Source organism: Schistocerca cancellata, chromosome 4, assembly GCF_023864275.1.
Source record: "Schistocerca cancellata isolate TAMUIC-IGC-003103 chromosome 4, iqSchCanc2.1, whole genome shotgun sequence".
In the NCBI taxonomy this organism is placed as follows: domain Eukaryota; kingdom Metazoa; phylum Arthropoda; class Insecta; order Orthoptera; family Acrididae; genus Schistocerca; species Schistocerca cancellata.
The window spans coordinates 199,418,093-199,445,961 of record NC_064629.1 but is presented as its reverse complement, the minus strand read 5'-3'; positions in this window follow the sequence as shown (position 1 = coordinate 199,445,961).

Genomic DNA, 27,869 nt, shown 5'->3' with positions numbered 1-27,869 from the left:
GACTCAGGGATCGAGACGTGGTTGCACGATCCGTTATAGCCATGCGGATAAGATGCCTGTCATCTCGACTGCTAGTGATACGAGGCCGTTGGGATCCAGCACAGCGTTGCGTATTACCCTCCTGAACCCACCGATTCCATATTCTGCTAATAATTCATTGGATCTCGACAAACGCGAGCAGCAATGTCGCGATACGATAAACCGCAATCGCGATTGGCTACAATCCTACCTTTATCAAAGTCGGAAACGTGATGGTACGCATTTCTCCTCCTTACACGAGGCATCACAACAACGTTTCACAACGCCGGTCAACTGCTGTTTGTGTATGAGAAATCGGTTGGAAACTTTCCTCATGTCAGCACGTTGCAGGCGTCACCACCAGCGCCAGCCTTGTGTGAATGCTCTGAGAAGCTAATCATTTGCATATCACAGCATCTTCCTCCTGTCGGTTAAATTGCGCGTCTGTAGCACGTCATCTTGGTGTTGTAGTAATTTTAATGGCCAGTAGTGTAATTCTTGGGAATAACCTGATATTATTAACAAGAAACGACAGTAATGAATATATATTGAGAGGAACAGGAAAGGTCCCCCCTCCTCTTCCGTTTCTCTGTCCATTTTCTCCTCCCCATCTCTCTTTCCATCTCCTGCCCCCCCCTCTCCACAGCCACTTTATCCTCCCACCACTCTCTGTCTATTTTGTTCTCTTCCCTTTCTCTTTCCATTTCCATTTCCCCCTGCCTCTCTTCTGCCCTGCTCCACCGTCCCCATATCTTTGTCCATCTCCTCCTTTCATCTCTCTGCCTGTCGATCTCTTCGTTCCCCTTTATCTCTCCACGTTATCACACCCACGCGAATACAAGGTTGCTGGTTCTTACCTCTACAGTATTTCTTTCTTAATATGTGTACCAAGTCTGAGTGAAATCGATTCAGGCATTTAGGAGAAGCTTTTTATCCATAGCTTTGTCCACATATCATATATATTTCACAGCTATTTCACATATTTCACACATATTTGTACACATATTACACCTTTATGGTTAGCGAATTTCACACTGCAGTTTAGTTTTCACGCAGCTCAGTGTTTATGACGTCACATATTATGAGGATTGGGTTGTTTGAGGAAGAGACCAAACAGCGAGGTCATCGGTCTCATTGGATTAGGGAAGGATAGGGAAGGAAGTCGGCCGTGCCATTTCAAAGGTACCATCCCGGTATTTACCTGACGCGATTTAGGGAAATCACGGAAAACCTAAATCAGGATGGCCGGACGCGGGATTGAACCGTCGTCCTCCAGATATCTTCTGAACTATGTGTCGAATAAAGATACAATTTTGTAGGTACATTCAGATGCATATGTGGATACCGTCTGCGAAATATGTTGTAAATAGAGTCAGTAGCAAATAAGTAATAAATTTAAACATCACGTATGGTGCGTCAGCTCAGAGTTTATGACGTCGTATATAATGACCTATGTATCGTTCAATGATATTATTTTACAGATACATTCAATGGTAGACGTGAATACTGACTTCAAAGTGTGTCGCGAACACAGCTAGTAGTACAGAAGCTAAAGTTTTACTGCATGAACAGCGAAAATGTACAGTAGTAAGCGATTAACTTTCTTCCTTTCATGATTTTGTCAGGGTTGTCAGAGAGAAAAAGTTTCATGAAGGTTTGAAATTACGTTTAAAGCTTTTGTTAATCCTCATTCTCAAATACTGAATGAATAAAGTTTTAGTATTCGTTTATTGCGAGCTACACTTCTTCTTCACCTCCATCCCTGTGATAGGTATGTGGTTCTTACCCCGTTAGCGATTCTTTCCAGACAATAGGTGACATGTGTAACAAATTTGGTTGAAATCAGCCCATTGGTTTAGGAAGAGATATGGAACATACATACGTATGTGCATACATTTTTATAATATGCATGGATGAAGCAGCCTGAGGTGTTATTGTTGTTTTACTGAATGAGTAATCTTTACTGCAAGAGTCCCCACCATAATTCCCGAACGTATCGTAAAACCTTAGAAGTTCCTCTGTTCGGGTGGACCTGGAAGCGGCCTACTATAAAAATCCCCTGTTATTGTAACTTTTCCATTACAAAAGCCCTTCTGGGTCCTTAAAACATTTTGATGTGACTGCGTTTAATGGCTCCGCCTTCTTACGATAATAAAGTGCCCCCGCTCCACGCTTATGATAATATAAAGAATACACCGCACTAATTCTAAGAATAAACAAGTTCCTCCACTTGACGAAGTAATCATGAAATAAAAAGAAAACTGTACTCCACTGTAATTAATTGAAATAATTCACCACACCGTCACTAATGAGCTACCACCCAGTAAAAGAAAAACAGAGAATTGGTGAACACAAATATTCCTCGATATTCTTCTAATAACAATTCCTTCGCTGCGGCTCGTGACAATAGGGAACTATCTTTTAATTAAAATCAAGCAATATTAAGTTAAGTTATTCTGACCTGGCACAAAGAAAAGATTACGTCATTCAGTAACGAACCCAAGACAAAGGCTGGCGTGTAGAAAGTTTTAATCACGTCTTCTTTTGGCACGACAACAGCATCTGTAGACACCGTGCTGTCTGGCTCATTATTTTCTCTCCCTCGCCGCTTGCGCCTCCTCAGTCCTGATACTTCCTTCCCTGGAGTGCGCATCTGACTGGCGACTCGAATGTTCTTACGTCTCCGGAGGTTCCAAAAACAATTAAAATAGGACTTTCCCACATTTACTTCTCTTTTCACATCACGCAACAAAACATTAACAATGTATTATTCCAGTACTACGTTTTATATTAAGATATTGTCAGTGAATAAAAAAGCGAATTTACGGAGAATATAACTTGACCGTTAAAAGCCACGGTGATATTGTACAGGCGAGGCTTACAATGTGCAACTACTGTGCTACTAGCACAGCCTTCAATTTAACGGGGATACCTACACTGAAGCGCCAAAAAACCTGGTAAAGTCATGCGTAATCACGCAGCTGCTACCGTCGCAGGATAGCATCCTGCCTCGGACATAGATGTGTGTGACGTTAGGTTTAAGTAGTTCTAAGTCTAGGGGACTGGTGACCTCAGATATTAAGTCCCATAGTGCTGAGAGCCATTTGGACCATTCTTTTGAGCATGCATATATATATATCGGTATAGGCTTTCGGAGCCGAAGGCCCACTCGTGTACCCTTCAAGCTGGTGGAGGGTCTGTAATGGTGTGGGGCGTGTGCAGTTGGAATGATATGCGACCCCTGATACGTACGTAAGCATCCTGTCAGATCACCTGCATCCATTTATGTCCATTGTGCATTCCGACGGACTTGGGCAATTCCAGCAGGACAATGAGACATCCCACAGGCCAAGAATTGCTAGAGAGTTGCTCCAGGGACTCTTCTGAGTTAAAACATTTATGTTGGCCCCGAAACTCCCCATACATGGACACTATTGAGCATATCTGGCCTGCCTTGCAAGTTGCTGTTCAGAAGAGATATCCACCCCTTCGTACGCTTCCGTATTTATGGACGGCCCTGCAGGATTCATAGTGTCAGTTCCCTCCAGCACTCATTCAACCGTAGATTCGTGTGACTGCCACCATAGCAAGCCTCACAGTCCGAATTTACGTCCAGCAATTACTTATTGATAACCACAACTGACAAAATATTAGTCATCCCCAGGATATATTACGCTAATGCTTTGTAATATTGCCTCTAGTCCTGATGACGGCCTCAGTGCGATGAGGAAAAATGTCGACAAGTTTCTTCAGGTATTCTACACCCTAAAACGGAAAAAAGCGACGCACGACGAAGGTCGGGAGATGTGATATACACATACATACAAACAAATTGTTACAAGTTCAGAAAAATGGGATGGTTTATTCAAGAAACAAAGCTTCGAGAATTTAGCAAGTCAATAACGCGTTGTTCTATGTCTGGCCCTTATGCAAGCATGACGTTAGGAAGAACTCCACTTACAGATGGTGGGTTCAAATGGCTCTGAGCACTATGGGACTTAACTTCTGAGGTCATCAGTCCCCTAGAATTTAGAACTACTCAAACCTAACTAACCTAAGGACATCACACACATTCATGCCCGAGGCAGGATTCGAACCTGTGAACGTAGCGATTCCGCGGTTCCATACTGTAGCGGCTATAACCGCTCGGCCACTCTTGCCGGCTACAGCTGGTAAAATTGTTGTTTGTTCAAACGCTTAAAGCCGCATCATCAGGTGCAACATACACGATAAAACGTAAATTACAGTGTCGCCACACTATGTGGATATTAAAATTAATAATGAATGTCTAAAATATACTCACAACGTTAAAAGATCATAGGCATACCCAACACTCCTAGTCTAAATGTGCTATTCAGGGAATATCATCAACACTATATCGGGCAAAGGTAAAGAAGACACGCTCCATTCTTTAAAATGTGCCTGCATCTACACAGGAAAAAAAAATTATACAGTCCAGGCCATTAAAATTGCTACACCAAGAAGAAATGCAGATGATAAACGGGTATTCATTGGACACATATATTATACTAGAACTGACATGTGATTACATTTTCATGCAATTTGGGTGCATAGATCATGAGAAATCAGTACCCAGAACAACCACCTCTGGCCGTAACAACGGCCTTGATACGCCTGGGTATTGAGTCAAACAAAGCTTGGATGGCGTGTACAGGTACAGCTGCCCATGCAGCTTCAACACGATACCATAGTACATCAAGAGTAGTGAGTGGCGTATTGTTACGAGCCACTTGCTCGGCCACCATTGACCAGACGTTTTCAATTGGTGAGAGATATGGAGAATGTGCTGGCCAGGGCAACAGTCGAACATTTTCTGTATCCAGAAAGGCCCGTACATGACCTGCAACATGCGGTCGTGCATTACTGCTGAAATGTAGGGTTTCTCAGGGATCGAATGAAGGGTAGAGCCACGGGTAGTAACACATCTGAAATGTAACGTCCATTGTTCAAAGTGCCGTCAATGCGAACAAGAGGTGACCGAGACGTGTAACCAATGACACCCCATACCATCACACCGGGTGATACGCCAGTATGACGATGACGAATACACGCCTCCAATGTGCGTTCACCTAGATGTCGCCAAACACGGATGCGACCATCATGATGCTGTAAACAGAACCTGGACTCATCCGAAAAAATGACGTTTTGCCATTAGTGCACCCAGGTTCGTCGTTGAGTACACCATCGCAGGCGCTCCTGTCTGTGATGCAGCGTCAAGGGTAACCATAGCCATGGTCTCCGAGTTGATAGTTCATGCTGCTGCAGAAGTCGTCGAACTGTTCGTGCAGATGGTTGTTGTCTTGCAAACGTCCCCATCTGTTGACTCAGGGATCGAGACGTGGTTGCACGAGCCGTTACAGCCATGCGGGTAAGATGCCTGTCATCTCGACTGCTAGTGATACGAGGCCGTTGGCATCCAGCACGGCGTTCCGTATTACCCTCCTGAACCCAGGGATTCCATCTACATCTACATCTACATCTATACTCCGCGAGCCACCTTACGGTGTGTGGCGGAGGGTACTTATTGTACCACTATCTGATCCCCCCTTCCCTGTTCCATTCACGAATTGTGCGTGGGAAGAACGACTGGTTGTAAGTCTCCGTATTTGCTCTAATTTCTCGGATCTTTTCGTTGTGATCATTACGCGAGATATATGTGGGCGGTAGTAATATGTTGCCCATCTCTTCCCGGAATGTGCTCTCTCGTAATTTCGATAATAAACCTCTCCGTATTGCGTAACGCCTTTCTTGAAGTGTCCGCCACTGGAGCTTGTTCAGCATCTCCGTAACGCTCTCGCGCTGACTAAATGTCCCCATGACGAATCGCGCTGCTTTTCGCTGGATCATGTCTATCTCTTCTATTAATCCAATCTGGTAAGGGTCCCATACTGATGAGCAATACTCAAGAATCGGACGAACAAGCGTTTTGTAAGCTACTTCTTTCGTTGATGAGTCACATTTTCTTAGAATTCTTCCTATGAATCTCAACCTGGCGCCTGCTTTTCCCACTATTTGTTTTATGTGATCATTCCACTTCAGATCGCTCCGGATAGTAACTCCTAAGTATTTTACGGTCGTTACCGCTTCCAATGATTTACCACCTATGGCATAATCGTACTGGAATGGATTTCTGCCCCTATGTATGCGCATTATATTACATTTATCTACGTTTAGGGAAAGCTGCCAGCTGTCGCACCATGCATTAATCCTCTGCAGGTCTTCCTGGAGTACGTACTAGTCTTCTGATGTTGCTACTTTCTTGTAGACAACCGTGTCATCTGCAAATAGCCTCACGGAGCTACCGATGTTGTCAACTAAGTCATTTATGTATATTGTAAACAATAAAGGTCCTATCACGCTTCCTTGCGGTACTCCCGAAATTACCTCTACATCTGCAGATTTTGAACCGTTAAGAATGACATGTTGAGTTCTTTCTTCTAGGAAATCCTGAATCCAATCACAAACCTGGTCCGATATTCCGTAAGCTCGTATTTTTTTCATTAAACGTAAGTGCGGAACCGTATCAAATGCCTTCCTGAAGTCCAGGAATACGGCATCAATCTGCTCGCCAGTGTCTACGGCACTGTGAATTTCTTGGGCAAATAGGGCGAGCTGAGTTTCACATGATCTCTGTTTGCGGAATCCATGTTGGTTATGATGAAGGAGATTTGTATTATCTAAGAACGTCATAATACGAGAACACAAAACATGTTCCATTATTCTACAACAGATTGACGTAAGCGAAATAGGCCTATAATTATTCGCATCTGATTTATGACCCTTCTTGAAAATGGGAACGATCTGCGCTTTCTTCCAGTCGCTAGGTACTTTACGTTCTTCCAGCGATCTACGATAAATTGCTGATAGAAAGGGGGCAAGTTCTTTAGCATAATCACTGTAGAATCTTAAGGGTATCTCGTCTGGTCCGGATGCTTTTCCGCTACTAAGTGATAGCAGTTGTTTTTCAATTCCGATATCGTTTATTTCAATATTTTCCATTTTGGCGTCCGTGCGACGGCTGAAGTCAGGGACCGTGTTACGATTTTCCGCAGTGAAACAGTTTCGGAACACTGAATTCAGTATTTCTGCCTTTCTTCGGTCGTCCTCTGTTTCGGTGCCATCGTGGTCAACGAGTGACTGAATAGGGGATTTAGATCCGCTTACCGATTTTACATATGACCAAAACTTTTTAGGGTTCTTGTTTAGATTGTTTGCCAATGTTTTATGGTTCAAATGGCTCTGAGCACTATGGGACTCAACTGCTGTGGTCATAAGTCCCCTAGAACTTAGAACTACTTAAACCTAACTAACCTAAGGACATCACACACATCCATGCCCGAGGCAGGATTCGAACCTGCGACCGTAGCGGTCGTGCGGTTCCAGACTGTAGCGCCTTTAACCGCGCGGCCACTCCGGCCGGCTCAATGTTTTATGTTCGAATTCGTTGAATGCTTCTCTCATTGCTCTCTTTACGCTCTTTTTCGCTTCGTTCAGCTTTTCCTTATCAGCTATGATTCGACTACTCTTAAACCTATGATGAAGCTTTCTTTGTTTCCGTAGTACCTTTCGTACATGATTGTTATACCACGGTGGATCTTTCCCCTCGCTTTGGACCTTAGTCGGTACGAACTTATCTAAGGCGTACTGGACGATGTTTCTGAATTTTTTCCATTTTTGTTCCACATCCTCTTCCTCAGAAATGAACGTTTGATGGTGGTCACTCAGATATTCTGCGATTTGTGCCCTATCACTCTTGTTAAGCAAATATATTTTCCTTCCTTTCTTGGCATTTCTTATTACACTTGTAGTCATTGATGCAACCACTGACTTATGATCACTGATACCCTCTTCTACATTCACGGAGTCGAAAAGTTCCGGTCTATTTGTTGCTATGAGGTCTAAAACGTTAGCTTCACGAGTTGGTTCTCTAACTATCTGCTCGAAGTAATTCTCGGACAAGGCAGTCAGGATAATGTCACAAGAGTCTCTGTCCCTGGCTCCAGTTCTGATTGTGTGACTATCCCATTCTATACCTGGTAGATTGAAGTCTCCCCCTATTACAATAGTATGATCACGAAACTTCTTCACGACGTTCTGCAGGTTCTCTCTGAGGCGCTCAACTACTACGGTTGCTGATGCAGGTGGTCTATAGAAGCATCCGACTATCATATCTGACCCACCTTTGATACTTAGCTTAACCCAGATTATTTCACATTCGCATTCGCTAATAACTTCACTGGATATTATTGAATTCTTTACTGCTATAAATACTCCTCCACCATTGGCGTTTATCCTATCCTTGCGGTATATATTCCATTCTGTGTCTAGGATTTCGTTACTGTTCACTTCCGGTTTTAACCAACTTTCCGTTCCTAATACTATATGCGCACTATTTCCTTCAATAAGAGATACTAATTCAGGAACCTTGCCCTGGATACTCCTGCAGTTTACCAATATTACGTTAACTTTTCCTGTTTTTGGTCTCTGAGGACGGACGTTCTTTATCAATGATGATAATGTCCTCTCTGGTAAGCCGTCAGGTATTTTATCGTTTCGCCCAAGGGGGGGTCCCTCTAACCTAAAAAACCCCCGTGTGCACGCCACACGTACTCTGCTACCCTAGTAGCTGCTTCCGGTGTGTAGTGCACGCCTGACCTGTCTAGGGGGGCCCTACAGTTCTCCACCCAATAACGGAGGTCGATGAATTTGCAACCATTATAGTCGCAGAGTCGTCTGAGCCTCTGGTTTAGACCCTCCACACGGCTCCAAACCAGAGGACCGCGATCGACTCTGGGCACTATGCTGCAGATATTAAGCTCAGCTTGCACTCCGCGTGCGATGCTGGTTGTCTTCACCAAATCAGCCAGCCGCCGGAAGGAACCAAGGATGGCCTCAGAACCCAAGCGGCAGGCGTCATTCGTTCCGACATGTGCTACTATCTGCAGCCGGTCACACCCAGTGCGTTCAATAGCTGCCGGAAGGGCCTCCTCCACATTACGGACGAGACCCCCCGGCAAGCACACCGAGTGCACACTGGCATTCTTCCCCGACCTACCCGCTATTTTCCTGAGGGGCTCCATAACCCGCCTAATATTCTGGTAACAGTCATTCGATCTCGACCAACGCGAGCAGCAATGTCGCGATACGATAAACCGCAATCGCAATAGACTACAATCCGACCAGCCGGCCGGAGTGGCCGAGCGGTTCTAGGCGCTACAGTCTGGAACTGCGCGACCGCTACGGTCGTAGGTTCGAATCTTGCCTCGGGCATTCATGGGTGTGATGTCCTTAGGTTAGTTAGGTTTAAGTAGTTCTAAGTTCTAGGGGACTGATGACCTCAGAAGTTAAGTCCCATAGTGCTCAGAGCCATTTGAACCATTTTTGAACAATCCGACCTTTATGAAAGTCGGAAACGTGATGGTACGCATTTCTACTCCCTACACGAGGCATCACAACAACATTTCACCAGGCAACGCCGGTCAACTGCTGTTTGTGTATGAGAAATCGGTTGTAAACTTTCCTCATGTCAGCACGTTGTAAGTGTCACCACCGGCGCCGACCTTGTGTGAATGCTCTGAAAAGCTAATCATTTACATATCCCAGCATCTTTTTCGTGTCGGTTAAATTTCGCGTCTGTAGCACGTCATCTTCGTGGTGTAGCAAGTTTAATGGCCAGTAGTGTAGTAAGCGGACGCCAAAAGTTTTTAAAAAGGGACCGGACTGATGAAAAATTGTTACTGCTCACATGATTAATCGCGGCACTATGCAATTCATTATGTGGAAAGTATCAGGTGGCAGTCTCTTACCAATGCGATAGCAGGATAGCTCGGTGCAGGGCAAGGCAAATGTGGCCCTCAAGAACGACAAAGAGATACTAGCTGGCTGGCGGAACGGAAGCTATCCATGTGGACAGTTTGACATTATATACTCATGACATGGAGCGCTGGGTCACTACCTTTACAAGCTAGAATAACAAAGAATTTTATTACATTCTAACAACTAATCATCCTAACAATCAAATCTAGCCAGAATGGTATGGTGCTTTAATTCCAATTGGTTATTCAATGAGAATTGTGCGTTTTCGTTTTTACTTCTAAAAATTTCCACTTTCTCTAATATATTCAAAATATGGCTTTTCTCGTTTTTACGAAAAATTTTAAAACTTTCTGAACGGGTTGCAATGCTGTGCCCTTCTTCTCACATGTGCGCTGTTAATGCAGATCGTAGGTTATTTAAGTTAAGGTGTTCCTGAAATCTTGTTCGAAATGACCTATCGGTTTGTCCTATGTATTTCTTAGATAGTCAAAATCCCGATCTGGTTGGAGGGCCCTTTCCATAATGCTCCAAACGTTCTCAATTGGGGAGAGATCCGGCGACTTTGTGGCCGAGGTAGAGACTGGAAAGCATGGAGACAAACAGTAGAAACTCTCACCGTGTGCGAGTGGGTATTATCTTGCTGGAATGTAAGCCTGGGATGGCTTGCCATGAAGGACAACAAAACGGGGCGTAGAATATCGTCGATATACCACTGTGCAGAATGAGTGCCGCGTAGGACACCAAAGGGGTTCTCAATTGGGGAGAGGTCCGGCGACTTTGTGGCCGAGGTAGGGATTGGAAAGCATGGAGACAAACAGTAGAAACTCTCACCACTGTGGAGAATGAGCGCCGCGTAGGACACCAGAGGGGTCCTGCTACGAAAAGGAATGGCAACCTAGATCGTCGCTCCTGCTTGGTGGGCGACGATCGGGCCTGGTATCCCATCGCTGTCTAGAGTGTCTCCAGACATTTCTTCGGACGGAAACTTAATTGACTGGAATAGAATTGTCATCAGTGGGGAGTTCGGTTTCGAATTGACTCCTGATGAACAGAGAAGAGATGTCTGGAATCGCTCCGTTGCGTTATACCAACCTAGATGTCGCCAGCCATATGGGCCAAAAACCAGGAGTCATGGCCTTGGACCCCATTTCTTTTCACAGCAGGATACCTTTGGTTGTCATCCGCGCCATCCTTACAGCACAGTGGTTTGTCAACGATATTCTGCTTCCCGTTTTGTTGCCATTCATAGAAAGCTGTCCTGGGCTTACATTTCAGCAAGATACTTCTCAGTGTACAGATCGAATAACGTAGCTGATAGGATGCAACCCTGTCTCGCTCCCTTCACAAGTGAAAAAATGTATGTGAAATCTTATGGGACGCAACTGTTAAGGTCATCAGTCCCTAAGCTTACACACTACATAACCTAAATTATCCTAAGGACAAACACACACTCACCCATGCCCGAGGGAGGACTCGAACGTCCGCCGGGACCAGCCGCACAGCCCATGACTACAGCACCCTAGACTTCTCGGCTAATCCCGCGCGGCCCTTCACAACTGCTGCCCCCCTTTTGTGTCGTTCGATTCTTATAATTACAATCCAGTTTCTGTACAAGGTGCAGATAACCTACCGCTTCCATGTCTTATCCCTGCTACTTCTAGGATTTAAAAATGTGTGTTCCCGTCAAAATTTTCAAAATCTAATTCTAAATCTACAAATGCTATAAACATACAGGTTTTAATAGTGATCAGTGTAGATATTTTTATATGTGTTACCTTAATACTAACTAATGTTATTTGTTTGAAGTGTTGTATAGCATTCTGAGAACGCCGCATCCTTTAGGTACCCTATAAGTGACGAGTGGGCAAGATCCAACAACTGGTGACGAGATGTTACAAACGCACCGGTCACGAACATGTTTTTGCCGGCGCTTTAATTCTCTCTTGTCTTTATTTTGCAGGGCTGCTCACTTTGATTTAACAGTTTCTTGTCGTTTTTGCTAATCAGTGTTTTCAGGTGGGCGTTACCGAAACTTCATTTATTCATATTTTTGACTTTTTGTTGCATTTGTGTCTTCCAACATGCCCATCAATCCTGTCCCGCAGCCTACTCAGACTCCCAGCCGCAAGCGTTACACGCAACACAGCTAACGCAGATGTTTCAGTTCTAGACTCAACAAATCTCCACGTTACTCAACACGGTGCAGCAATTACTGGCCAACGCTGCGCCCCCGCCGGAACAAACACCACATACTACTGCTGCTATACCACCTATTCGACAGTTTAGTGAACAGGAAGAGGAATGGCTCGAGTTGCTCTCAATTTGAAGCGCACGTCATCATTGACAATGTTGCAGGTACTCTGAAAGTGTCCGCCTCCGTAGCGTAGCGGTAGCGTTTCCGCCTACAATGCGGGGAACCCGGGTTCGATTCCCGGCACCGGACTGGGTGTTATGCGTCCTTCATCATTTTCATCATCATTGACCCACAAGTCGCCGAAGTGGCTTCAACTAAAATGGACTAGCAATTCGGTGGCCGAACCTCCCCTTCACGCGGCCTCCCGGCCGACAATTCCATACGATCATTTCATTTCACTGTGAAATTTACCCATCTATTATCCATGGTAGGAAGTGCAGTGTTCAGATTAATTCAAAAGCTCTTTCCTAACGCTGTTCCAAGTGAACTTAATTATAACCAAGTAGTACAGTCCCTGCCGGCCGCTGTGCCCGAGCGGTTCTAGGCGCTTCAGACCGGAACCGCGCTGCTGCTACGATCGCAGGTTCGAATCCTGCCTCGGGCATGGATGTGTGTGTTGTCTTTGGGTTAGTTAGGTTTCAGTATTTCTAAGTCTAGGGGACTGATGACCTCAGATGTTAAGTCCCATAGTGCTTACAACCATTTGAGTACAGTCCCTAACTAACTATTATGATCAACAAATGAATGTGGTAGCAGCTAGGTATCAATTCTTCAATTGCAAAAAACGGTCAGAGCAAACATATCGCGAGTGGATAACAGATTTGCAAGGTATGACAATGAAATGTAAATTCAAAGTCGCCACAATGCCCACGTCAGTAATGCAGTCCGTTCCAAGGGTGAAACTAGCAAGCGTGCAGTTTCGCCAGTGATATGTCAGTCAAACAAACTTTTTCGTCATTTATTTATTTGCAGGAAACGTGTAAAATTTCAGTTCGACACGGGTGCCTCTGTCACATTGCTCAGTCGTCACACATATGAACTGCTAGGCTCCCCACGCCTGTCTAAAACCAGCACGGAACTGACGACTTATAATGGACAAGACATTACCATTTATATTCACATATTACGTTGCGTGATGCGATCGTGTACTATGTGCCTGACGTCAAAATCAGAGAACAAATTTTGAAACAGTCCGATCTAGCATTTCAGCAGGTAGTGCAAATACAAGATCAGTAAGAGTCCGGTGCCTTGTCGGCTCATACTTCTGAGCAGCCAGCTATTTGTCGGGTTGAGTCCCTTAGTTGTGATCGCCCATTCCGCACCGACGGCGTGCGCTAGTCACGCCGGGTAAACGACCTTCTATGCCACGGAAGCAGTTCGCTATACAGGCGGCTGCACAGTCGAACAGGATTAAGTCTTGCCTTCGCTGTTATTCTCGGAACAAACGCCAAGACTGCCCCTCCTGACAACCAAAGAGTTACGCTTGTGGCAAGAAAGGACATGTGTAATCCGTATGTTTCCAATGGAATATAAGAATTCAGCCAACTCACAAAACTCGTCACAATACCCAAGTCATTAATGCAAAAAATGGCTCTGAGCACTACGGGACTTAACTACTGTGGTCATCAGTCCTCTAGAACTTAGAACTACTTAAACATAACTAACCTAAAGACATCACAAACACCCATGCCCGAGGCAGGATTCGAACCTGCAACCGCAGCGGTCGCGCGGTTCCAGATTGTAGCGCCTAGAACCGCTCCGCCACTCCAGCCGGCTGTCATTAATGCAGTCTATTCTTCTCTAGATTGTCGCACAGATGACAAAATGGTAGATATCGAAATAGACGACAGAGGGATAGAGAAACAATTAAAATCGCTCAAAAGAGGAAAGGCCTCTGGACCTGATGGGATACCAGTTCAATTTTACACAGAGTACGCGAAGGAACTTGCCCCCCTTCTTCCAGCGGTGTACCGTAGGTCTCTAGAAGAGCGTAGCGTTCCAAAGGATTGGAAAAGGGCACAGGTCATCCCCGTTTTCAAGAAGGGACGTCGAACAGATGTGCAGAACTATAGACCTATATCACTAACGTCGATCAGTTGTAGAATTTTGGAACACGTATTGTGTTCGAGTATAATGACTTTTCTGGAGACTAGAAGTCTACTCTGTAGGAATCAGCATGGGTTTCGAAAAAGACGGTCATGTGAAAGCCAGCTCGCGCTATTCGTCCACGAGACTCAGAGGGCCATAGACACGGGTTCACAGGTAGATGCCGTGTTTCTTGACTTCCGCAAGGCGTTCGATACAGTTCCCCACAGTCATTTAATGAACAAAGTAGGAGCATATGGACTCCCAGACCAATTGTGTGATTGGATTGAAGAGTTACTAGATAACAGAACGCAGCATGTCATTCTCAATGGAGAGAAGTATTCCGAAGTAAGAGTGATTTCAGGTGTGCCGCAGGGGAGTGTCGTAGGACCGTTGCTATTCACAATATACATAAATGACCTTCTGGATGACATCGGAAGTTCACTGAGGCTTTTTGCGGATGATGATGTGGTATATCGAGAGGTTGTAACAATGGAAAATTATACTGAAATGCAGGAGGATCTGCAGCGAATTGACGCATGGTGCAGGGAATGGCAATTGAATCTCAATGTAGACAAGTGTAATGTGCTGCGAATACATACAAAGAAAGATCCCTTACCATTTAGCTACAATATAGCATGTCAGCAACAGGAAGCAGTCAATTCCATAAATTATCTGGGAGTACGCATTAGGAGTGATTTAAAATGGAATGATCATATAATGTTGATCGTCGGTAAAGCAGATGCCAGACTGAAATTCATTGGAAGAATCCTAAGGAAATGCAATCCGAAAACAAAGGAAGTAGGTTACAGTACGCTTGTTGGCCCACTGCTTGAATACTGCTCAGCAGTGTGGGATCCGTACCAGATAGAGTTGATACAAGACATAGAGAAGATCCAACGGAGAGCAGCGCGCTTCGTTACAGGATCATTTAGTAATCGCGATAGCGTTACGGAGATGATAGATAAACTCCAGTGGAAGACTCTGCAGGAGAGACGCTCAGTAGCTCGGTACGGGCTTTTGTCAAAGTTTCCAGAACATACCTTCACTGAAGAGTTAAGCAGTATATTGCTCCCTCCTACGTATATCTCGCGATGAGACCATGAGGATAAATTCAGAGAGACTAGAGCCCACACAGAGGCATACCAACAATCCTTCTTTCCACGAACAATACGAGACTGGAATAGAAGGGAGAACCGATAGAGGTACTGAAGGTACCCTCCGCCACACACCGTCAGGTGGCTTGCAGAGTATGGATGTAGATGTAGATGTAGATGTAGATGTCTATTCCAAGACTGAAACTAGCAAGCGTGCAGTTTCGTCAGTGATATGTCAGTCAAACTAACTTTTTCGTAATTTATTTATTTGTGGGAGACGTGTGAAATTTCAGTTCGGCACGGGTGCCGCTGTCACATTGCTCAGTCGTCAGACATGAACTATTAGGCTCCCAACGCCTGTCTAAAACTAGCACGCAACTGACGGCTTATAATGGACAAGACATTACCACTCTCGGAACATGTACTTTGCCTGCCATGTATCGCTCGGGTACACAAACAGTGACTTTTACATTGCTACGACCACGCGAGTGTGAGAACATATTTGGTTCAAATGGCTCTGAGCACTATGGGACTTAACATCTGAGGTCATCAGTCCCATAGAACTTAAAACTACTTAAACGTAACTAACCTAAGGACATCACTCACATCCATGCCCGAGGCAGGATTCGAACCTGCGACCGTAGCGGTCGCGCGGTTCCAGACTGAAGCGCCTAGAACCGCTCAGCGACACCGGCTGGCAGAACATATTTGGTCTTGATGGTTTTGATTTGTTTGGGTTTAACATTCAGGACAATGTGTTTTCAGTGTCTGCATTCAATTCAAAAGACTGTGTAGCTAGGTTACTCTTTACTGAAGGTTTAGGCAAAGCTAACAATTTTGTTGCACATATTACGCTGAAAAACAATGCTCAGCCGAAATTTTGCCGGACCAGAACTGTTCCCATTGTATTACAGGACAAAGTCGTGGCTCAACTTAAAGAATTGCAAGATAACAGAGTTATTGCTCCCATATCAGCTAGCCAGTGGGCAAGTCCACTAGTTTAGCTCCCCAAACCTTCAGGTTGTGTTGACTAAGTCTACAGTCAACCCACAAACTGTCTTTGATACTTATCCATTGCCACGTCCTGAGAATCTCGTGGACAAGTTAGACGCTGGATGCTATTTTTCAAAAATTGATTTGCGCGACGCATATCTTCAAATACCGCTCGGTGAAGAATCACAAAGTGTGTGTAGTGAATGCTCATATGGGCTTGCTTAAATATTTGTGTTTGACTTTTGGCAGTGCCTCCGCACGCACCATTTTCCAACAGTATTTGGAACAGATGGCTGCGAAGTGCCAAACTGTTCAAACTATTTGGGCGATATTGTAGTAGCAGGTCGTACACCTGAAGAACATATTGCAGACCTACGTGCTTTGTTTCGTGTGTTATCTGAAGCAGGACTTAAGTGTAGACTCGACAAGTGTGATTTTTTTAAAACCTGAGTTGTTGTATCTCGGTCATGTTATAAACAGTCACATGTATTGATCTCTCAAGCTTTACAAAACGAAGTGTTGCAGTTACTTCACCAAGGACACGGCGGTTTTTCGTACGAAACAGTTAGCACGTCGACACTGTGCTTGGCAGGGTATAGACGCCCAAATAGAACAGATGACGTCACACTGTCATGCATGTGCGGAAAACCAGCCTGCTCCGTCACAAAAATTCTCTGCTTAGCTTAAGTCGCAATCGCCATGGCAACGTGTGCACATAGACTTCGCAGGACATTTTTGGTTCAGGCTCTGAGTACTAAGGGACTTAACAGCTGTGGTCATCAGTCCCCTAGAACTTAGAACTACTTAAACCTAACTAACCTAAGGACATCACACACATCCATGCCCGAGGCAGGATTCGAACCTGCGACCGTAGCAGTCGCGTGGTTCCGGACTGCGCGCCTAGAACCGCGAGACCACCGCGGCCGGCGACATTTTTGGAACACACGTTGGTTGATTGTGGTTGACTCATATAGCAAGTTTCCTTTCGTTGTGCCAATGAACTCGACAATGTCATGTAGCACAATCGAGGTGTTGTCATCGAAAGCAAATCAATTTGAAACGTTCTGTGAACGCAGTGGTATCCAGCATGTAACTAGTGCACCGTTCCATCCACAGTCAAACGGCAAAGCGGAACATTTTGTCGGAACATCGAAGCAGCAGATGGCCAAATTTTGCTCCCGACACACCAGAGATCCAGCATTGCAACTGTTTCTCGCATCATATCGTTCGCACCCACGAGATGGACCATCGCTGGCGGAATTGCTTCACGGCCGCCGCCATCGGACACTGCTCCACCTGCTCCACTCTCCTCAGCATCCGGCGCCCGAGGAAGGCCACAAGTATCGCTTTACGCTACATGATACTGTCTTTTACAGGATTTTTAGCGGCAGCAGTAGGTGGGCGCAAGGCGAGATCGTCCGTCGACTTGGCGCTTCCACCTATCTTCTTTCAGGTCCACATGGCTTGCAGAGCCGCCATCAAAATCAACTTCGCCTCAGCCATGTACACGATAGTCTTTCAGTCTCTCTTCCCCCAGATTCATGGGTCCGGAACACAGCGCGGTGGCAGCAGCCGCCAGAGGGTGTCCTCACAACACCGCGGGATGGCCCCATGGAGACAGAGCCTTCGCCTCCTCTCGTCCTACCAATGGAGCTGGACCCGCCCACACCGAAGCAGTCGCCGCCTTCATGGCAGCAGGAGGTGGACGCGTACCCTTCTGGTCGTTTTCCGGTGGACGTTTCTGCCAGAGCGCGGGAAGGATGGCAGGGTACTGCCAGAAGCCTGACGTTCCCTGCAACCACAGCCTCCAGCCCGCCGAGGTGCTCACACTCCTGCATCCCCCGCCGTGGTCGCACTCCGTAAACGACGACGGTCCGTCGCTTTGGGCGGGGGGGGGGGGGGGGGATGTCCTGGCGTAACCACAAGCGTCGGAACGAAGATGAACAACGGAAAACCAGAGAAGCGGGTGAGGAAACGTCAGCCAGTAGTCCCACTGACAAGGACCGAGCAGCGCCTGGAGCGCCCCCTCAAGAAGTGAATATAAGCGCCAGTACTGCCAGCCTCGGCAGCTCAGATCGGCTCCGTATGTGGACAGTAGTGGAAAGGACTCGCCGAGCAGTATTAGTGACATGTCAACTTCTAGGAACATTCAAAATGGTTCAAATGGCTCTGAGCACTATACGACTTAACTTCTGAGGTCATCAGTCGCCTAGAACTTAGAACTAATTAAACCTAACTAACCTAAGGAAGAAGAAGAATGGAAAAGAAAATTGAGAATGCGCCATGTGACGATCAGTTTGGCCTTAGGAAAAGTAAAGGGACGAGAGAGGCAATTCTGACGTTACGGCTAATAATGGAAGCAAGGCTAAAGAAAAATCAAGACACTTTCATAGGATTTGTCGACCTGGAAAAAGCGTTCGACAATATAAAATGGTGCAAGCTGTTCGAGATTCTGAAAAAAGTAGGGGTAAGCTATAGGGAGAGACGGGTCATATACAATATGTACAACAACCAAGAGGGAATAATAAGAGTGGACGATCAAAAAAGAAGGGCTCGTATTAAGAAGGGGGTAAGACAAGGCTGTAGCCTTTCGCCCCTACTCTTCAATCTGTACATCGAGGAATCAATGATGGAAATAAAAGAAAGATTCAGGAGTGGAATTAAAATACAAGGTGAAAGGATATCAATGATACGATTCGCTGATGACATTGCTATCCTGAGTGAAAGTGAAGAAGAATTAAATGATCTGCTGAACGGAATGAACAGTCTAATGAGTACACAGTATGGTTTGAGAGTAAGCGAGAAACTTAACATCAGGATTGATGCTCACGAAGTCAATGAAGTTAAGGAATTCTGCTACCTAGGCAGTAAAATAACCAATGACGGACGGAGCAAGGAGGACATCAAAAGCAGACTCGCTATGGCAAAAAAAAGGCATTTCTGGCCAAGAGAAGTCTACTAATATCAAATACCGGCCTTAATTTGAGGAAGAAATTTCTGAGGATGTACGTCTGGAGTACAGCATTGTATGGTAGTGAAACATGGACTGTTGGAAAACCGGAACAGAAGAGAATCGAAGCATTTGAGATGTGGTGCTATAGACGAATGTTGAAAATTAGGTGGACTGATAAGGTAAGGAATGAGGAGGTTCTACGCAGAATCGGAGAGGAAAGGAATATGTGGAAAACACTGATAAGGAGAAGGGACAGGATGATAGGACATCTGCTAAGACATGAGGGAATGACTTCCATGGTACTAGAGGGAGCTGTAGAGGGCAAAAACTGTAGAGGAAGACAGAGACTGGAATACGTCAAGCAAATAATTGAGGACGTAGGTTGCAAGGGCTACTCTGAGATGAAGAGGTTAGCAAAGGAAAGGAATTCGTGGCGGGCCGCATCAAACCAGTCAGTACACCGATGACAAAAAAAAAAAAACCTAAGGACATCACACACGTCCATGCCCGAGGCAGGATTCGAACCTGCGACCGTAGGGGTCGCTCGGTTCCAGACTGTAGTGCCCAGAACCGCACGGCCACTCCGGCCGGCCATTACGCATAGCCAACGACTCTAAATTATGTTGCATGTCGTCTCTCGCTAGCGACATTTGCTGGAATTAAAGTTAAGTATTGTAAATTTGCTTATTTGAAATAAAACTACTGATGTTATTTGTTTGAATTGTTGTATAGCATTCCGAGAACGCAGCATCCTTTAGGCACCCTATAAGCGACGAGTGGGCAAGATCCAACATAAGTGAACTACGTCTGTCAACAAAGACCGTTTTTCGTCCGTGCATCCACACTTCAAAATCTGACCTGCTGCCCAAAGCAAAATAAACACTTATGGCTTGCGTTTGCTATACGTACAGGGTGATCAAAAAGTCAGTATAAATTTGAAAACTTAATAAACCACGGAATAATGTAGATAGAGAGGTAAAAATTGGCACACATGCTTGGAATGACATGGGGTTTTATTAGAACGAAAAAAAGTATTGCTAGACACGTGAAAGATCTATTGCGCGCGTCGTTTGGTGATGTTCGTGTGCTCAGCCGCCACTTTAGTCATGCTTGGCCTCCGAGGTCCCCAGACCTCAGTCCGTGCGATTATTGGCTTTGAGGTTACCTGAAGTCGCAAGTGTATCGTGATCGACCGACATCTCTAGGGATGCTGAAAGACAACATCCGACGCCAATGCCTCACCATAACTCCGGACATGCTTCACAGTGCTGTTCACAACATTATTCCTCGACTACAGCTATTGTTGAGGAATGATGGTGGACAGATTGAGCATGTCCTGTAAAGAACATCATCTTTGCTTTGTCTTACTTTGTTATGCTAATTATTGCTATTCTGATCAGATGAAGCGCCATCTGCCGGACATTTTTTGAACGTTGTATTTTTCGGTTCTAATAAAACCCCATGTCATTCCAAGCATGTGTGTCAATTTGTACCTCTCTATCTACATTATTCCGTGATTTATTCAATTTTCAAATTTATACTGACTTTTTGATCACCCGGTACTTCGAAGTAGTACCGAACCTACATACATACGACTAGTAATAGCTGTGATTATTTAGTCCGCAAATAACGTAAATACTGATGTAATGTTGTTCAGTGCACTGTCCTCTGTCTAACAACCCTACCACAACAAAGGTCAGCATTTAATAATGATTGTGGTGTTGCTCACGCTGCTAAATACTGCATTTTCGGGCAACAAGAGTTATATTATGTGGCAGGTGTCATTAGAGCAGAGTTAATAAAGTCATTTCATGTAATAATCAAAAAACTAGGCAGTCATCTTTTTGTGTTTCCCACGCTGGTCTCGTCGTAAAATCATGGCTCAATCGTTGAAAATCTAGGTGGTTATGATTCCAAGCTCGGATGCAAATAGGCCTAGATTTTATTCTGCTATGTTCAAAAGTTATGTAGATGCGCTTCACAAACCATCCTTGAAGATTACACTTTTGCTGGACAATGGTGATATAAAAAACTAATCAGCACTCCGAAAATAAGTTACACTTCCTTTTAATTGCTTTTATTGTAATATCACGTAAACACAAAACATCACTTCACAACACAAAACATACTTGAAAACATCTTCCTCACAGTCACTGTTAAAGTTCACATTTTATAAGCGGACTACAATACGCGTCTTTCCAACATGACGTCCAAGACTTGACCTTCTCAAGGTCCGACTCTATAACAACTTAACAACTATCTAATAATCGCTTACGCGCCGAAAAATCAGAGTTACAAGTACGTCAAAGATCATAGTGACAAAAGAAAGAATACACATAAGAATAATATCATTGCAATATAAACATATCGATGTATCACAAATGAAATCAAATCTGAATGTTGTCTCAGAAATATGTCAACTACTTTGTAGAAACACAGTAGAATATAACTGGTATCGAGAGGTTAAGGTGAGGTGCCGTAATGGTTGCGTAATTCAATTACCATTACATCTGTCACCAACAGAAATTTCCACACTTATACCCATTACCTCCATTACTTAATAAATGAAGAATAGTAACAGTAGTGCCGGTTCTTCATTTATCAACATGTATTTCCACAGCTGCGGTCGCCTAGCGTATATTGTGTTTTGCTACAAATGCAAGCTGGCTTTTCTTAAATATATCTACCCAGAGAAATCATAGGGTCAATATTCCATCGCGTTTTCCTACATTTCTCTGGAACCGAAACTGATCTTCCTCCAGAGCAGCTTCTACCAGTTTCTCCACTCTTTCGTGAATAATTAGTGTAAATATTTTGAAGCCACCACTTACTAAACTGTTTGTTTGGTAATGTCCACAACTATCAACAATTACCTTCGTTAAAGTCAATAATCCTGTGAGAATGTTGCCTGTTGCATGTACTTCGTTTGGACTTCAGTCTTTCAGAGCCTTGTCAAATACTTCTAGCAATATCACGTCTCCCACCTCATCTTCTTCTACTTCCTTTTCCTTCTCCATAAACTTGTCTTCAAGTTTACATAGCTCTTCAAAATATTCCTTCCACGTTTCAGATTTCCCTTCTGTTTTTGCCGGTTGAGCTGTTGATATTCATACAGCTATTTATCTTTCCACCAAAGATTTCTTTAATTTTCCTGTACGCCGCACCGATAATTATAAGACATATACGCTTCAGCAGCTTTGCATTTCTCCTCTAATCATTTCTCTAATATCCATTTTCGCTTTACTGTTTCACACTTCCTATCAATCTCGTTTTTAGTTGTCAGTATTCCCTTTTACCTATTTCATTAACGCATTTTTACACGTTCAATCACATTGTGTCCACCACGAACGTTCGACATCAAAGTGCAATATTCACTCACAGACGGCTGTAAGCAAAGAGTTTTGGAGAACTTGGGAAACACTACAGACACGTCGTAATATGGAAACGGTACGATTTGTCTGACGTTCAGAAGGGTATTATCATTGAGTTTAGAGGCAACGGTGGAAAAATTTCCCAAATGTTTAAGTTTGTAAACTGTTCGCATACCGCCGTTGTTAAGGTATACTGCGCATGGCAAATCGGTGCCGAAGCAACAGTGGTGCATCACGGCCATAGACGACAGGGGTGAACGAGGCCGAGTAGAAGTACAACCATTGTCGAACCGACCGCCAAGATGAACCTGAGGCTACTAACAATGTCTCCTCAATGACTGTGTAACGTCTCTTGCAGCGGCCTCTCCGCGATATTTTCAGAAATTTTATAAATTATATAACTCAGTACATATCTCGAAATATCTCTTCTTATATTACCGATTCCTAAACTTTAATATACGATGATTATCAATGCAAAGTAGTTTCAAGCCCTATTATTCCTTGGAGCGTCCATGGAATAGCTTCTCTGCTATCTATGTTTTCTCTTATGAAAAGAATGATTGAGATCTTGCCGATTAGCCGTGAAAGAACGAAGATGTTTATGTATGTATTGTTGAGCTAGTCGCCATCTTGATGAGATTCTGTATGAGAAGGAATTTAATACATGAACTAAACTAAAGTAAGTGTGTTCGCGTATTATTTAACTGATTATTATTGACAGTGTCTGCTTACTACGCTCTGATGCACGGGATCAGTGGGGAACGTCTGATTTACACTGGACGGACCTGCCGTTTTGTATGCTCAAGATATCCAGCTTATTACTTTCAATAAATAGGCTAACACGGTCTTACCAGCAGATCTCCGGTCTTCTCCGTGTGATCACCGAAAGTTAATAATTATTACAAATGTTTTCAGGAGTACGACTGACAATTTTCGTCGCACCGAGACTTCGAAATTGCTTCACTGCCTTATGGAATTTAAGTTAAGCTCAATTTAATCAGGATAGAACAGTATTGAACTGTGTGAATGTGATAAGCCTGCTTTGTGAATGAAAATTCCCTCAATGTACGCATGTTTTTTACTATCCTGATCAGTGAAGCTAAATCAGGCCGGTGTGAGAGAGGTTTTTAAATTTTAGATCCCACAAAAATATTAAAACTGTTCGGCGAACGTTGTTGCATACGGGCCACCGCAGCAGGCATCTGTTTCATGCACCTATGCTGACTGCTCTTCATTGGCGGCGAAGGCTGGAATTCGCCCGCCAGTACTGCAACAGAACGTCCACTGACTGGCGACACGTGGTCTTTTCAGATGAATAACATTTTATCTCCATCGGACAGATTGCTGTCGGCGTGTAAAGGGTCCCAGCCGGGGACATTGGCTGGGTCAATTCGTCATTCTGGTTGGCACAATGGGTCAACACAAGCGTTGGAACAGCGGAAAGTTCCCTTGGACTGGAAGAAGGCCCAGGTCATAGTAATCTATAAAAAGGGTAGAAAATCGGATGCACATAAACACCGGCCAATTTCACTGTTTGTTGTAGAATCATGGAACATATTTTGTGTTCAGACATAATGACATTTCTAGACTCTGAGAAGCTCATCTGCAGAAACCAGCACGACTTTAGGAAACAGCAGTCTTGCGAGACACAGCTGGCCCTCTTTGTGCATGATATACAACAGGCTCTAGATACTGGCTCCCAGATTGATGCCATATTTCTCGACTTTCGAAAGGCGTTCAACTCAGTTTCGCACTGTCGCTTGCTCCGAAAAGTGCGCGCTTACGGTCTATCCGATGACATATGCGGTTGGACAGAAAGTTTTCTAACAGACATAGAGCAGTATGTCGTCCTGAATGGGGTGACTTCAACAGAAACAAGAGGAACTTCAGGTGTGCCCCAGGGCAGCGTAATAGGTGCTCTGCTTTTTACGATTTACATAAACGATAAGGCTGATGGTATTGACATTGACATTAGACTGTTTGGCGATGATGCTGTAGTCTACAGGAAAGTAGTATCATACTAAAGTTGTGAAGAAATCAATGAGGATTTGCAGAAAACAAATGCGTGGTGTAATGACTGGCAGTTATATCGCAATATTAGTAAGTGTAACCTACTACGTATAACAAGGCAAAAATCCCCATTAATGCACGAGTACAAAATAAATGCCCAGTCTTTGGAAGCGGTAACATCCATCAAGTACCTCGGTGTGACTATTCGAAATGATCTCAAATGGAATGATCAGATTACATAAGTAGCGAGTAAGGCTCGCTAGGCGCTCCGCGGGCAGTGCGGCACTAATTTTTGGAATTTTTTTCAAACTGTTGCATCCTTGAGCCCCCGGTTCGCGATGTACGTTTCCCGGTTACAGGGGTCACGGATCATAATTAATAATTATAATACAAAATAAAGTCTCCAGTTACAGTTACATTTTATACAAGTACACCAAGTCCTTTCATCCATACATGTATTTTTTCATCATTACTAACTTTTGTACAGGAGTGGGTATACAATGAAAATGGCATGTTACTATAAACATAGCTAGGTATTCTTTGGGTCTTCGGATCAATACCACAACGCCACGTCTTGTAGGCGATGACATCTCGATCGGCGAAAGATTCATGTCGAATAAAGGAGGCGGTATATTGGTAGAATCTTGGAGCGATGCAGTCCTTCAACAAAGAAAATTGCTTACAATACATTAGTTCATCCAGTCTTAGAGTATTGTTCGTCTGTATGAGGCCCTTACCAGTTGGGTCTGATCAAGAGATTGAAGATGTCCAAAGAAGAGCGGCAAGATACGTGACTGGTACATTTAACCATCGCGAGAGCGTTACAAATCTCAAGAAAGTTTGAAGTGGGACACACTTGCAGATAGATGACGCGCTAAACGGAAGGGGCTGCTCACTAAATTCCGAAATCCGATCTTCGCCGAGGATGTAGAGCATATATTATTTCCACCAACTTTCAAATCGCGTAGTCGTCACCATTCAAAGATTAGGGAAATAAGAGCTCGTACTTAGGCGTTGAGACAGTCGTCTTTTCCTCGCGCGATCCTAGAGTGGAAAAGAGGTGCGGGGGGGGGGGGGGGGCGGATATGACTTCGGCGCGAATTATGCCGCCACACACCGCTTGGTGGCTAGCGGAGTACATATGTACATGTAGAAGCATTCATCTATCCTTTGGTACCATGTCCACCCCTTCATGCAGTTTGTTTTTACTATGCACGATGGCATCTACCAACAAGACAATACAACGTGTCACATAGCTCGCTGTGTAAGTGCGTGGTTCGAAAAGCACCAGGATGAGTTTAACGAACTCCCTTGGCCACCAAATTCCCCGGATTATAAAACCTAGCTAAGAATGTGTGGGACCACCTCTGTCAGGCTGTTTGCGCCACGGCTCCGTAACCGAGAAATCTTGCGCAGCTGACCACGGCACTGCAGTCGGCGTGGCCCCACAGCTCCATCTATAGTTTCTAGAACCTCACTGACACGCTTCCTGCACGTCTCATGCTGCAAAAGGTAGTTATAATTTTGTAACTTCTACGATTTCAACAGCTCTCATTTAAAAAAAGGTGTTCGAAACTGCACCGTTTACCGGAATGCAAGTATTGCAACGGTCAGTCATCCCTTCATGCACGCGTTCGAAAATACCCTCCGTATTTTGGATGCGACGTCACACCGTCCACTTTTGGGATGTTTCCCTACATTTGTGGTCGCGTGTCTCTCATATATACTAGTCTTAGCATCAGCTACGTCACTTCGGGGAGTTTTTAAACGTTAGTATCACCCTGTGTACGTATATACTGCCATAGGTCTTAGCTTTTCTTGGTTACGATAACGTGTTCACAAATAAGTCACATTAATGTTTAAGAAAGTCAGAACACCTTTAACCTAGTAGACACGTGGCAAAACGACTAGGGGAGCTCAGTAGTCATCATCTTATAACTGTCCGCCCCTGGTAGCTGAGTGGTCAGCGCGACGGAATGTCAATCCTCAGGGCCCGGGTTCATTCCCGGTTGGGTCGGAGATTTTCTCCGCTCAGGGACTGTGTGTTGTGTTGTCCTACTCATCACCATTAATTCCCATCGACGCGCAAGTCGCCGAAGTGCCATCAAATCGAAAGACTTGTACCCGGCGAATGGTCTACCCGACGGGAGGCCCTAGTCACACGTATAAAATGTGACTGGACGGTGTATACTGTCTTCTATCATGAATAAAATGTAATACATTATGAATTATCCAGGAATTTCTACGGGGCCTGTGTTATTGCCGTTTTTTGTTGTATGAGCATTAGGCGTAGTTCTAGGGACAATTTCATTTTCGTAAGATACCCATTCAACTTCTGCTGCACTCATTTCGCCTGTTTTAGTCAACGGTTGCCTAATGATCCCCTTGAAAAGCTTGAACACCTCTATTTCTGTCGGTCTATCCGGGACCCAACTAACTTCCGTCTGCATTTCATGTTATGAATAGAGTCCAGATTTGCCCCTAGAAATGTTTTGAAGTGTAAAATTTGGTTTCAAAATCTCTGTGTTACCTTGCCATAATCTACCTGATACTTCCTGGTGTATCCATGTCCCTCCCACGTTTACTGTCGTGATTGCAATGATTTATTTCTGTTCTGTGCAGAATTTTACCAGATGGCTTTCTCTTTCGTTCCTTTATCCCGGTCCATTTTCTACTGTTTTACTTTCTCTTTTTTTCCTACTGTCGAAATCCAGCCCACATCATAACTAAATTTTCGACTCGCTTAACAAACTGAATAATTAATTTTACCTAATTCAATTTTTTTTTTCAATCTCTTCATCATCTTCGGAGCTACTCGGCATATACTCGGTGATTCTTATTAGCTTTTAGACACCTCTCAAGCGACGTAGATGACGCTAAGGCACATAATTTAATGTAATGCTATTTTGTCAAAAACTGACATTCTGAGCCCGTATCTGTGTACAAAATATAGGTTGACTCTTACATAAAAGATTGCAACAACGAGTCACTTTTTACAATGCCATTTATTTATTTAAACAGCGCCGTTAGCGGTTTAGAATCGACATGTTGATCTTTCCGCTGCTGCAAGATCATAAGCAGTCTGCACTGGAACATAATGGCGCGGATGCTTCATTGTAAGTAACCGAAACATTTTCCCCTTAATAACTTGTTTACTTCACTTAAAATTGTTGTGAGGAACAATTACAACATTGTCTCACATCTTGTTTTGGTCGTAGGGCACCACCACCCCAAGGAAATTTCATCAGTTGGGGAAACTAAAGGCGATATCTAATGAAAAAGGAGAACTAACGGTCTGAGGACGAACCTAT